Below are 13,096 nucleotides of genomic sequence, written 5' to 3'. Positions count from 1 at the left end.
GAACACTCTTGATTCATTGCCCTGTCTTTGCTGGGCAGAGAGCCTTGTGCTTGAAAATAAATTCTTGCTTGTTTCCTCCCGTAGGTGAGAGATTGGATTGTCCATCTCATTGTGGCACAGTGTCCTAAGCTGGACAGTCTGGTCCTCAGCTCTTGCTCTCAGGTAACAGACAGGAGCTTGGTGGAAATCAGCGCCCATCTGAGAACGCTCAGGTAATCTCTCTTCTGTGAGCATCGTAACCAGACCCCAGTGCAGCAGTCACATTGTTCTTTAGGACTGTGGCTTTGGTCTGTGGGTTTTTCTTTATTTAAATTACTGATGGAACCAATACATGCTTGTGGATGGATGAATTAGAAGCCAGGGTTCTGCCTGATACATTTTGTAGTGCAGCCAGCATTATTCTGTGAAGTGACCTGACCCATCAGCACTGACTGGAATAGAACAAAACAGAAAGGAATGGACGCATGGTTTGGGGATGTGTGAGATTTTGTCTGACCAAAGATTTCTTGAAGAGCAAATTTAGGATATGATTCCAACAACAACACAGTCACCATTCTATATTCCTAATGGGCCTGTCTTACAACAGCAGTAAGTAGTTCTAACCTCGTCTTCCTTTCACCCTCAAATGTAAGCAAGAAAGTGGAGGGTGAGAAGAGGTAAGGGAAAGGCAGAGCAGTCAGAGAGAAAACGGCCTCCATAACAGAAGCCCACTTGGCCACACCTGTTCACCCGAGAAAGGCATGGCCTTAAAGCTGATGCTCTAAAGGGTTTGAGCCACAACACTGTTTACTTAATTTATTCCCATCTCATGACCAGTTTCTCCACTTTCTTTTAACTCAAAATTACACAGTTGCACAGGACATGGAGGACAACCTCCTATCTTTATATAATATAGTGTTATTAGCCTTTCGTCCAGTTACCATTTCTGTATAACAACCCCTCCCCGGAATCAAGTGGTATAAAATAACCATTTTATTAGATTCCCAGAATCTATGGTTTGTGAATTTGGACCGTGCATGGAAATGATTGCTCGTCTCTGTTCTACAATGTCTGGGGCCTCAGCTGGGAAGACTGGAAGGGTCTAGAATAATCTCTTACACGTTTGGCATCTGGATAGGGATGACTTGAACTCTGGACTGAGCTAATACTGTCCACTGAAGAGTTTACATATGGCCTCTCCATATGGTTTGGTCTTCCTCATGGCCCGGCAGCCCCAGGACAGTGGAACTTCCTCCATGACAGCTCAGGGCTCTAGCATGAGTACCCCAGGAAGCAAGGAGAAAGCTGCATCACTCTGTATGAGCTAGCCTTGGAATTCACGCAGTATCATTTCCCTTGTACTCTAGTGATGGAAGTAGTTAATAAGTGTGCCCACTTTTATAGGGGGGAGGGCACACAGATCTCACCTCTCAACTGGAGGAATGTCAAAAAGTTTTATGGCCATTAAAAAAAAATGGTCACTGCCCATTCTATAGTTAAGGCACCTAAGTAAATATTAATAACTTATCATATAACTTCTAAAATAACTATAGATTTAGAATTTTTGAGCTGAAGAAAACCTTGAAGATCCCCCTCATCCAAACACTTGTTTAAATAATGAGGATATTGTCAAGACCCAGAGAGGGTGCGGTGACTTGCCCAAGCTCACACAGCTGGGCAACTGCAGGGCTGGGATCAGATCCCAGGTCATCTGACCACCAAGCACTCTCTCCATCAGACTGAATGAGTATTAGCAACTGAGCAGCGCTCACTACAAACAACTCTCTCTGACAGAAGAGAGCTTTGGAATGGCAAATGACACCAGCAGCATCAATAATTGCACAAAATAGTGACTGCCACCACTACTAAAAACATGGGGGACAGAGTAACAGCTGGGAAATCCAGCAATATGTCACCTCTTTAATAATACTGCCTCTTATTGGTTAGCACTTTCACAGACACTTATATTGAATCACCATAATAAGTCTAAATGATAAACAGTTATTCCCATTTTTCCCCCAAGGGAAATGAGCTCAAAAGAATTAAGTAACTTGTCTAAATTTGCTTAATTAGTAAATGGCATTGTAGGCCTCCACACCAAGTCATCTGGCTGAACATCCTATGCTGCATTTTCCCCAACAGAAAATCTGTTTTAATCTTTAATATGCATAGGATTCCAATTCTATGGAAGCTTGCCTTCTCCGAGGGGAGGGGGTGGGTGTCATGGAATGCATCAGAGGACAAGGACACAAAACCAGCACTTTTGACTCCAGCACCTGCACCTGTCTAGTGAGACTTCCATTTCTTAAGAATGTCCTGTTTCCTTTAGAAGAGGGAAAAGGGAGTAAAAGGCAAGTAGTGCCATTCCTGCTGCTAGAAATGCACCCCTTCTCATGGGCTCCTACTGTTGGCTTTCACGCAAACCAAGCAGAGGCATTCAGAAATGTTTATTTGCTTCCTTGGAGAAGTGAGGCAGGTAAGGTATGGTGGTTTCTGGAAATAAGACTCTAGAAGAGAAGACCCTGGAGGTGATTTTTGTCTCATGAGCTTGAAGGGTTATAAACTGACTCTCCAAGGTGACTCTTGAGATTAAATGACAAAAAAAGAGATTAATAACATAGAATATAAATAATACAAATGACAAAAAGTTAAAATATAGTTACTATTATATCTGTGTAGATGTTTATATTACAAGCCCTTCCTTTATTATGAAAGCTGAAGCTGTTTTTGCTCTTGCAAATGTTTAACAATGATTTGTTATAGTTTTTCATTTAGAAAACTCTTTATTCTATGTCTTGATTTTGATACTTAAAAATACTTAAAAGAAAGCAGCAAAAACATTTGAGTTTTATTTGAACTCTGGTTATGGAAATCTTGTTTATGTTATCTTTAATACCTTTTAAAATAACTCTCATGATCAGAATAGTCAATGAAATTCTAGGTAAGACTAAACTTGTTTAAATACTTAGAGCTCATGGTACTTAACTAAGTAGATGTGGGGGGCAGTGGAGACCGAGCTCTTTCTCTAGGAAAGTCAGACTTGGGCAAAGCACAATGTGATTTGAGTTGTGTTGGTGTGTGCCTTCTTTGTAAAAGCAAATTCCCCTGAAATGTCTTCTCTTCTCAGCTACACAGTTAAATATGAAGCTAATGTTTCTCCATATAGAAATACCAACTCTTGATCTGCTAGCTAGGAAAGGGGAAACTGAGTGTGCCAATTTATGAAAAGCCCCTACTAAATCCTTTTTACTTAAACTCTACAGGTATCTCGATGTGAGTGGATGCCGACAGGTTACCTATGCAGGAATCCGTGTTGGCAAGAAGCTGCCACAAGCTCAAATATCTAGACCTCAGCTCTACAGGAATAAGCAAAAGAGAGTAGGGAAATGAGATCATCCTTTTTTATCCAGTTGCTTTACAAAAATGAATCATGAGTTAATTATCCACTTAAGTTCATCATTTTAAGGGCACCTTAAATGTAGTCTATAATGCAGACTATGATATGGTAGGCCAAAAGGAATCTGACTTTTGCTTACTGCATTCCTGGGCCCCAAGCAAGTCAAGGGATGTGACAAAATGCCGGTTTTAGTGACTCTTAATATTTGATCACAGTTAATACTAGATGGATAATATTCTATCATTATGGTAGCTAGCTCCCAAACTAGCCCCTGATGATTCCCAGCTCCTGGAACTCATGCTGTGTATAGTCCCTTCCAACATTGTATTAGCATTGGTCTGTGAGACCAAGAGAACACAGCAGACCACATCTGAGAGTAGGTGATAAAAGACTGAGCCTTCCATCTGGGGCAGCTTTCTCTCTTTCTGTCTCTCTCTCCCTCTCTCATTATTTCTTGTGGGAGAGCCAGCTGTTACATCATAAGGACACTCAGGCAATCTAGGAAGAGGTCCACATGGTGAGGAAGTAATTCTCTGGCCAGCAGCTGGGAAGGAACAATAGCAATGTGAGTGAGCTTGGAAGCAAATCTTCCCACAGCCAAGCCTGTAGATGAGACTCAGCCCTCCCAATAGTTTGACTACAATCTCATGAGGCACCTTGAGCCAGAACCACTCAACTAAGCTGTACTTGAATTCCTGACCCAGAGAAACAAAGATATTACATGATTATTATTTTAAGCTAAGTTTTGGGGTAATTTGGTATACAGCATGTAACTCACACACACGAAGAAGTGTTTAGAGCTGGTATTATTTCCACTTACTGAGTAAGACACTGATGACCTCTGGACAGTTGTTGCCTAAGCCCATATATCACATCTGGTCACATTTATGGCTATATATTTTAACAAATATGTTCTTGAGCTCTGAATGGGCCATCTTGTAAAAATATGATTTTAAGAGATTAATTCTACCTCTTCACATCTCTCATAACTCCTAGCACATTTAGTACACCACAGGGTCATTAGTGTGTAAGCTCTAAATCAGTCTTGGTTGCTTAAAGCATCTTCTTTGCCAAAGATACCTGAAAATATTTTAAAAAATAAAAATAATAAACCTAGAGAGGATATTGGTTTGGAATGTGTACAAATGTGAAAGGTCACATGTGCATCAATAATCACTGAAGTTTTGCAACATCATAAAGGATGCTTAAATTATTTCATCTCATGAAAATTGAGATTTTATATCTATAAAATAATAATTAGAATAATCAAATTTATAGAGAATCAACTTTCTAATGATTATAATAAGCCAATGGATTCTCCAGCTTCTAGATATTATTACTATTATTATTTTTAGTTTGCAGTGAAGTCGGAGGGCAGGGTAATGGTTTACTGGAAGCATTTCCTGGAAACATCAAATAATGTTCTTGTACCTATTTGCTGTTATTGGTACATATCTTTAAAATTTTGCAGATAAAAGATTGCTTTGTGGTTAAGTCTTTACTCCTTAGAATCACAAAAGCTGAATATTCTGGGAATAGACATGACAAAACAGTTCCTGTCATGGAGTTTAACTGGCGTACTTTAACTATATAATAAATTCAAAATAATTAGGTGAGCTGTTTGCGGTGAGGGATAGAAAACAATATCCCAGGGACGCCTGGGTGGCTCAGATGGTTAAGCATCTGCCTTCGGCTCAGGTCGAAGCCCCATATTGGGCTCCTGGCTCAGCGGGGAGTCTGCTTCTCCCTCTCCCTCTGCCTCTCCCCCAGCTCATGCTTTCTCTCTGTGTATCTCTGTGTCTCAAATGAATAAATAAAATCTTAAAAACAAAACAAAACAATATCCCAGACAAGTACTTCTTTCAAGGTACTTATCACCTAATTTAAGATAAAGTATCACACACACACACACACACACACACACACACACACACACACACACATCTAAATGGCATACACATCCTTTAAGAGGGGGGTTACTTTTGGAAAAGGGTTTAACCTCAGATAATCCTTGAAGGACGGGTAGGATTTAGGTGGGCAGAGGAGAGGAAAAGAAGTCTAGGCAAGAACAAATTCTTCCACATTGTGATTTTTTTTAAAACAGGTTATATTTGCCAAAAGCTTCCCTACAAATCAGATCCTCACTGCAATCCTGTGAGGTGCTTAGGGCAGGTGTTAACGGTTCCACTTGGCTGAATAAGACATATTAAGCCAGAATGCTACTTAAGAACTTTCCAAGTTTGTGAATATAGGAGAGAGCTTGAAAAATTGTAGCCAGCTGCCTGTATTTTTAATGGCCTGCAACCTAAAAATGATTTTGCAACTTTAAATATGTAAGAACCTATATGATATCTTTGATTTTGCTCCTTAACCTGTGATTAAATGCAAATTAAATCCTGAAAAGCCTCAAATATTTGCTATGTGGCCCTTTAAGAAGAAGTGTTCCGACCACTGACTTAGGATCTTCAAAATAAAAGAAAACATTTTTAGTTTATTATAATAAAATCAAGATATGGCACTAGTACAATACACTTAAATATGAATCATCCCATAAATACAGTTTTGTGTTTGTCACTTTTCCATCTAAACTTATGCCATGTTCTCCTAATGAACCATCATCTTTCCAAAAACATTATTCTAATGTTTGCTTGATATCCCATTACATAAATGTGATATAATTAAATATTATCTTATTGTTGGGCATAGAGATTGCTTCTGATTTTCCTTATAAAAAAACACAGTAAAAATATCCTTATACACAAATATTTGTATCTTTGACTATTTCATTCATATAAAGCCTTAAAAATAGCATTAGTTCAAAAAATTAGGAAATTAACCTTTTTAAGGCTTTCAAATAAGTATTGCTAAACTGCTGTCTGAAAGGCTGTACAGTGCATTCTTCCTATAGCAGTGTACGGAAGTGTCTGTCTTGCCTCACCACTGGAAAACTCAGTGCTCTCGTACATATAGAGCCAACGTGATGGACGGAGTATCTTATTTTAATTTGCTTTGCTGATGCTTCTTGACATTAAATTTATTTGATATTCTTTTTTAAGATATCTATTCATTTATTTGAGAGAGAGAGAGAGAGAGAGCACAAGCAGGGGGAGCAGCAGAGGGGGAGGGAGAAGCAGGCTCCCCCTTTTTTAATATTCTTAATGGTATTTTGCATTTTTTGATTTATTTATTTATTTTTGTGTATGTGGGTTTTTGGTTGTCTGGAGGTTTTTTGCCCTTTTTACTACTGAAACATATATCTTGTGGGGCGCCTGGGTGGCTCAGTTGGTTAAGCATCTGCTTTCTGCTCAGGTCTGAGATGGAGCCCTGTGGCAGGCTCTCTGCTGGGGTGGGGAACCTGCTTCTCCCTCTTACTCTGTTCTCCCCCACTCCCCGCTTGTGCTCTTTCTGTCTCTCTCTCTCAAATAAATAAAATCTTAAAAAAAGAAACATATATCTAGCTTCATAGATTTGTAAATATTCTTTATAGATATTATGGTATTAATGCTCAGTTTTAAAAAAATTTTGTAAGTATTTGTCCAAGTATACCATTTCATGAAAAGTCTTTCAGGTGATGCTCTTAGGTTTTCTTGATACACTGAATACATTTTAAGGCAGAATACATGAATATGTAAAGAATATACATGCTTTACAATGTGTTACAATGACAAACACATACTGTTCTATTTTTCTAGAGCGAAGCTGCTTGATTTACTTATTATTAATTTTTTATTGGGGTATCACTGATAAATAACATTATATGAGTTTCAGGCATATAACATAAGGATTCAATATTTGTATATACTGCAAAATAATCACCACAATAAGTCTGGTTAATATCTGTTAAACTTAAAATCTCTGATTAAAGATAATATATGAGACAATCATTTATCAATTTGGGAGAGTCACACACAAAGCTGTTTTTATGGAACTCATTTGTTCTATGGTGGTGTTTTAAGATGTGACCCACTGATGTTCTAGAAAAAATATAAAGTTTATACTTGGTTTCCTCCTGTGGAACTGCATATATATATATATATATAGATACAGGGTCTGGAAATGGGTCCAAGTGGAAAAAAGAGGGGCATATAAAATAGACATGAACTTAAACTACCCAGATTTTTTCCATTCATTTACTACAGATGTATTTACCACAGATCTATGCCCTTGTACTAGCAGATCACTGGACCCACGTACTTCTCTTAGATTTATAGAACCGCCATGCTTCCTCTCCTCTTTGCAACTTCACCAGTATCATCCCTCTTTCTAATTACACATCTATCCATGATCTTCATAATTGATGCAGCAGCTGGTAGACAGAGGACACCTGTCAGAGTCCTACAGATTTTTATATGAGAAAAATCAGTCAAAGCAAATAGAAAGGAAGACATCATAAATGTACTTCATTATAGCCTTGAAGCCTACTTTTCCTTCAGGCCCAATTTGTTATTTATGCTTATGTCGTGTTACAGATGGAAACTGCCACCCCACCCCACCCCCGCCTTTCTTTCATTTTGTCTTTCATCTATGAATATCTGGGTAAAGACTGTGCTTATCATCCCATTGATGAGCTTACTATGCGTGTCTGAATTTCACTTATAAATGTCTGACTGAAATATAATGAAGAAAAAAGTGAATATACAGTGTGCTGGCGCCAATGATAAGCCACTGTTAGACTATTACGGGTTTTGTCTCTGAGACAAAAGTCGCTCGTCTGGGTGATGCAGAACTAACAAAAGTGCGATTCAACCAGAACCAGAGTCTTTCTTGTGTTACCATTGGTGGTGGGCCTACATGGATGATAGTTCAGGTCAATTCCCTAATTAGGAGACTATCTTCATGTTAAAAGGATGCTGTGTCTCTAATTACACTGATATGTAACAGAGGCTTCACTTCAGAGAGAGTTTCATAAGGCTAGAACTTACTAACAGGCAGAATTGGAGACTTTTTTTTTTTTCATTCTGGCTTGTCTCCAAAGACTGGATCATACTAATTAAAGTACAGAGGAGAGAACGACCGCAGACTTAAGAGCTTATTTTGCTGGTTTTCAGTATCTTACCGACATGGAGACTGTAGGCTGTGTGTGTGTGTGTGTGTGTGTGTGTGTGTGTGTGTGTGTGTTTCTTGGTAACTATGGCAACATCCCCATTTTTGTTGGCTCTCCTGGCACTCTCTTATTGGATTATCTGCTTCATGCCTCCTCAGGATCTTTCTTTTGTATTTTACTTCCATGTCTTAAATAAAATGTTCAATTAATTCAAATGTGAATTCAAAACCAGTTATGTTGCTTTGTTTATTGCACCCAAGTCAGTAGTTCAGTAGTTTAACTTAGAGAGAGGTGATCAAGTAGGTAAATATACGACAGGACCTGGACACTCTGGTGTCTCATTGTTTTACTGCAACTCCCGGAGCACAGGTACCTCTACAGCAGAGCCTATTTGAGCAGGATTTATTCAATTAGAAGAGAAAAGAAAGAGATGGGGACTTCCGGAAGCAGTTGAATAACCTGAGAGAAACATTTACAGCAATATAAAATCTACCCTTCCGTTGTGAATTTGGTTTCTTAGAAGAAAACATGAAACGCTGTTCTTGTGCTCATGAAAACATGCACAGGGTCTGTATCCTGTGGTGCAGTCATGTGGCTTTTATATTATCATTGAGGTTTGGGCCAGAAATGAACAGGAACGATTATCAGAGTCTTGCCCACTCATTTACTAATAGACTCTCAGGAATGAGAAACAGATTTTTTTTTTTTCTGTGAAGCGATAAGATCTCTGAAATGTTCAGGAAAACACTCATTTAATTCTTCTTGTGCAAGTAGTCTAAACCATTTGTTTCATTTGAGAGGCAGGACTGATTTAGCATGGACTTTGGAGCCCAATTCCCTGGCCTAAGCCCCAGCTCTTTTATTACCTGGGTGACCTTGGGTAAGACACTGAACCTCTCTGTACCCCACTTTCCTCATCAATAACATGAAGATGAAAATGACAGTTTCTGCCTCAGGATCTTTGTGGGGATTACCTGAGTTAACTCAGGAAAAGATTTAGGGGCCCAGCATATGAAAAGCACTCTGTGTTAGGCATTAATATTTGTTTATAAATAGCATTACCATTAAAATTGTCTTTATTCAAATAATAAGTATTAATCACTATACATACACTCATGCTTCTTATTTATGGTGGTGATTTCTTCTTTCAATAGTATTTTATTAAAAAGAAAGCAAAAATTATCATTACTCAATTTTAATAAACCCATTATAAAGAACTTTGAATTTTCATAATTATTATAGGGAAGACTTATTCCTTAGATAGCACTGGCCTAATCACTCTGGAATCCAAAGAGATACCAGAATTTCAGTATTTATGGATATTATCATGACATTTAAAGTCTTCCAATTTTTCTGTAATTAATTAATTAATTATTAATTTCTCTAGTTAGAGAAAATGTCTATTTTATTTTTTAAAAACTATTTTATTTATGTATTTGAGAGAGAGAGAGAGCATGCACACGAGTGGGGGGAGGGGCAGAGGGAGAGGGAGAAGGAGACTCCTAGCCGAGCAGGGAAGTCTGATGCAGGGCTCAATCCCAGGACCGTGGGATTATGACCTGAGCCGAAGGCAGATGCTTAATTGACTGAGCCACCCAGGCACTCCTGAGAAAACATCCATTTTAAAGATGGGGACAGAAATTGGAGTTTTTTGTATGTATAATGTTCTTTAACACTGAAAGGCGTATTTTTCTTATTAGAGACATGTGCTCTCACCAGTATGAAACCTGGGGAATTATTTCAGGGACAGTCTAAGGAAGCTTTTCCCCTTGCCCTTGTTAACATTAGGAGCACTCTCCATGGTATGTTATGTGAAACATTCAAAATCGCCAACCCAGATCATCTTTGATAGTGAGTACAGGCCATACATACTATCTGGGTCTATATCTGGAGAGCAAAGATTATAATACTTAGGATGTAAGTTTGAAAGTTACTTTGCCTTTAACGTTGGCATGACTCTATCTCTATGGGACCATCTCATGTTTCTGACATTGATGACTGTACATTTCTCCGTTATTTTGGATGAATATAAATGTGTCTCTGATCTAACAGTGTACACATTGTATTCCCTGGAGCTAAAAGTAATTTTTGAGCACTTGAGATCAAATTCATAGGCTTTCCTAAGAAGAAATCCAATGTGATCTTAGAACATGATCTGTCTTTTGTTAGAATATAAGTTTGGGAAAAAGTTGAGTGTGTCTTAGACAGCTCTAAAACAAGGCCTGGCCATTCTTCATCAAAGGCAAAATTAATACATTCTAAGAAGAATTTATCATTGATTCTTCTAAAATACTGAGAAACTGAAAACCTTAACTGTCACACACATCAGACAAATTGTACAAGATTCTGGTTGGTCAATATTTCCTTATTTTAAGAAATGTTAACTAAGTCACCATTGATAGAGCTTTCCACATTCTTCCTTCATGCTACCACCATTGCTGTGGGATGATTGCACTTCGTTCCCTGTAATTTGAAATGTTATGTTTTTATTGGATTTGAGGAATATTTAGAGACATGAAGGTAGAGGACTGGTGTGAAAATAAGGAGATTCTTTGCCAGTGTATTAACTTGTGCTATGAGAATAAGTGAAACGTGTCCTTCCCTCACTGTTTCATGTAGAGCAGGGTTGGAAAAAATCTTTCTGTAAAGGGCCAGAGAATAAATATTTTAGGTTTTGCAGGTTAGATGAGTCTATTGCAACTACTCAGCTGTGCCCTTCTAGCGTGAAAGTGAATGGGCAGGACTGTGTTCCAATAAAACTTTATTTATGGACAGTGAGTGTCACAGTAGTGTCGAACACACCCTTTCCTTCAGAATACAGCTGGTCTTCAAATTCAGATATTCTTGCCATTCCTCACTGATGTGACAAAATTTAAAAATGTACTTGATATTCTCAGGTTTGATGCTATCCTTCTCCTTGAGAAACATAAAGTACTTAACATAGAGACTTTTCATACACTTACCATGCTTACTTAGAATCTAGGCTCCACTGTCTCTGCTCCACATAATCGGGGGTCTTGTCTTCACTTTTTTTAGGTTGAAGATTCTGTATCTTTATGGCTGCACCATCACTCTGACCTGTGCAAAATAAAAGAGACTTACAAAAGAGTCAAAATATTTTATGACACTTCTGCCTTTACCCGCTAATGTTTTTAGGGAAATAGAATTTCTAGTAATAAAGACATTGAAAAAACACTAAGTTAAATGTGCCCAGAAATTTTCCCATTTAAAGTGAGATATAAATTATTTTTGAGTTAAGAGGCAGATAATCAAGGAATAATTACATGTGAAGTGTTGGCATCTCATACAAAAATAATACACTTTTGTATGCCAAACACCTCTAATCCCCCTCATAATGATAAAATAAAAAAGGACAAAATTTTAAATATTGGTATTTTCTTGCCAGTTTGTATTATTTGTTTATAAGGTATTTAAACTTTTACCTGAGATTCCTAATTGGTAAACTGCAATCTACTTTACTTGAGTCACTCAATGTTTTATGAGAGAAGAATATGTCAGTTAACTCTGGAAGCAATATTTTCTCTTATACGCCATACATTTTCATTGTATGCACCATGGTTTTATATGTAATACAGCAATGTCAAATGTGTTGATTTCTTCAGGACTTGTGTCAAGGCATTGTGGTGGCTTCTGGGGAGCCCATATATCCCACAGGGTCCTTTCACAAACTGCTGACAAGTCCATGCCCTTTGACTTGAGTCTCTGTAGTGACTATTTCATGCCAAGGAAGTAGCTGTGCACTGTCTTTGCCAGAGTTACCCAGAGGCTGGCATGAGGATTCATGTGGATGTGGAAGGTTAGGGAAGTGGGGCAGGTAGAACAGTCAAGGGAAGAATGATAAGCAACAGTGCAACACTGACATCAAGCAACGTCACCCAGTGGGTGACTCTCAGTCCCAATGTTCCAGCAGGTCAACTGTGCAGGTCAACTCAGAGTTGTTCTACATCGAGGGCAAGGGGGCTTGAACACCACTACTTTCAGAGGAGATACAAATTGCTCAGCTAACTAGACACACAGGCAAGGCAAAATGAAACAGCCTAAGGGCTGACTGTTGGGTGGAATGCATAGGGGATGGGGCAAAGCAAGAGAACATTTGCTACTTGCGCCATGGAGGGAAACATGGAGCACTTGAATCTGGTGATCTGGCTTTGAATCCCAGGTCTAGTAGCTGTGTGATTTTAGTCATATCATTCAACCTCAGATTTAGTTTTCTTGTCTCTAAAATTGGGAAACCTAACCTTGTGAAAGGATATTTAAAGGACGAAATTTGTTTGCATGGTGGCAAAATAGGGAAAGGATCCTGGGCAGAGGAAATATTGTGGAGGAAGTAGAGAGTCTTAAAAAGAATGCTTAATGTTTGGGAAACAGTATGGCTGGGGGACAGATCCACACATGCAGTAGGTATAGGGGTAGAAATGGGGTCCTATGGGGACACTTAAGAGGGAAGCATAATTTCTTTTTGGAAGGTCAGGGAAATGATACCTAAGTTGAGGTCTAAAGCAGGGGAGGAGGATATCAGGTGAATATGGTAGACTGAGCTGAAGTGAGAAATAGCCCATCTCACTTCAAACAGAGATGTAGAAAAACAGAAAACAAAAAGGGTGTAATATAAAGCCAAACTCAAAGCAAAAAAGGTGTAGTAGATTAAAGATGGC

At 38.5% G+C, this 13,096-nt stretch overlaps 1 long non-coding RNA gene across 1 annotated transcript in view; it reads right to left on the bottom strand.

The window, feature by feature from the left end:
• Positions 1 to 13,096, bottom strand: part of LOC141370581 (uncharacterized) — a 33,510-nt gene that overhangs the window by 12,661 nt on the left and 7,753 nt on the right. The window contains exon 2 of the long non-coding RNA XR_012374745.1: positions 11,384 to 11,498. This is a non-coding gene — a long non-coding RNA (uncharacterized lncRNA). The remainder of the gene's footprint in view (positions 1 to 11,383; positions 11,499 to 13,096) is intronic.

This window comes from Callorhinus ursinus, unplaced genomic scaffold, assembly GCF_003265705.2.
Source record: "Callorhinus ursinus isolate GAN/ISIS: 27379988/994484 unplaced genomic scaffold, GSC_fseal_2.0 scaffold39, whole genome shotgun sequence".
NCBI classification, from domain to species: domain Eukaryota; kingdom Metazoa; phylum Chordata; class Mammalia; order Carnivora; family Otariidae; genus Callorhinus; species Callorhinus ursinus.
This window is presented reverse-complemented; position numbering and strand designations above follow the sequence as displayed.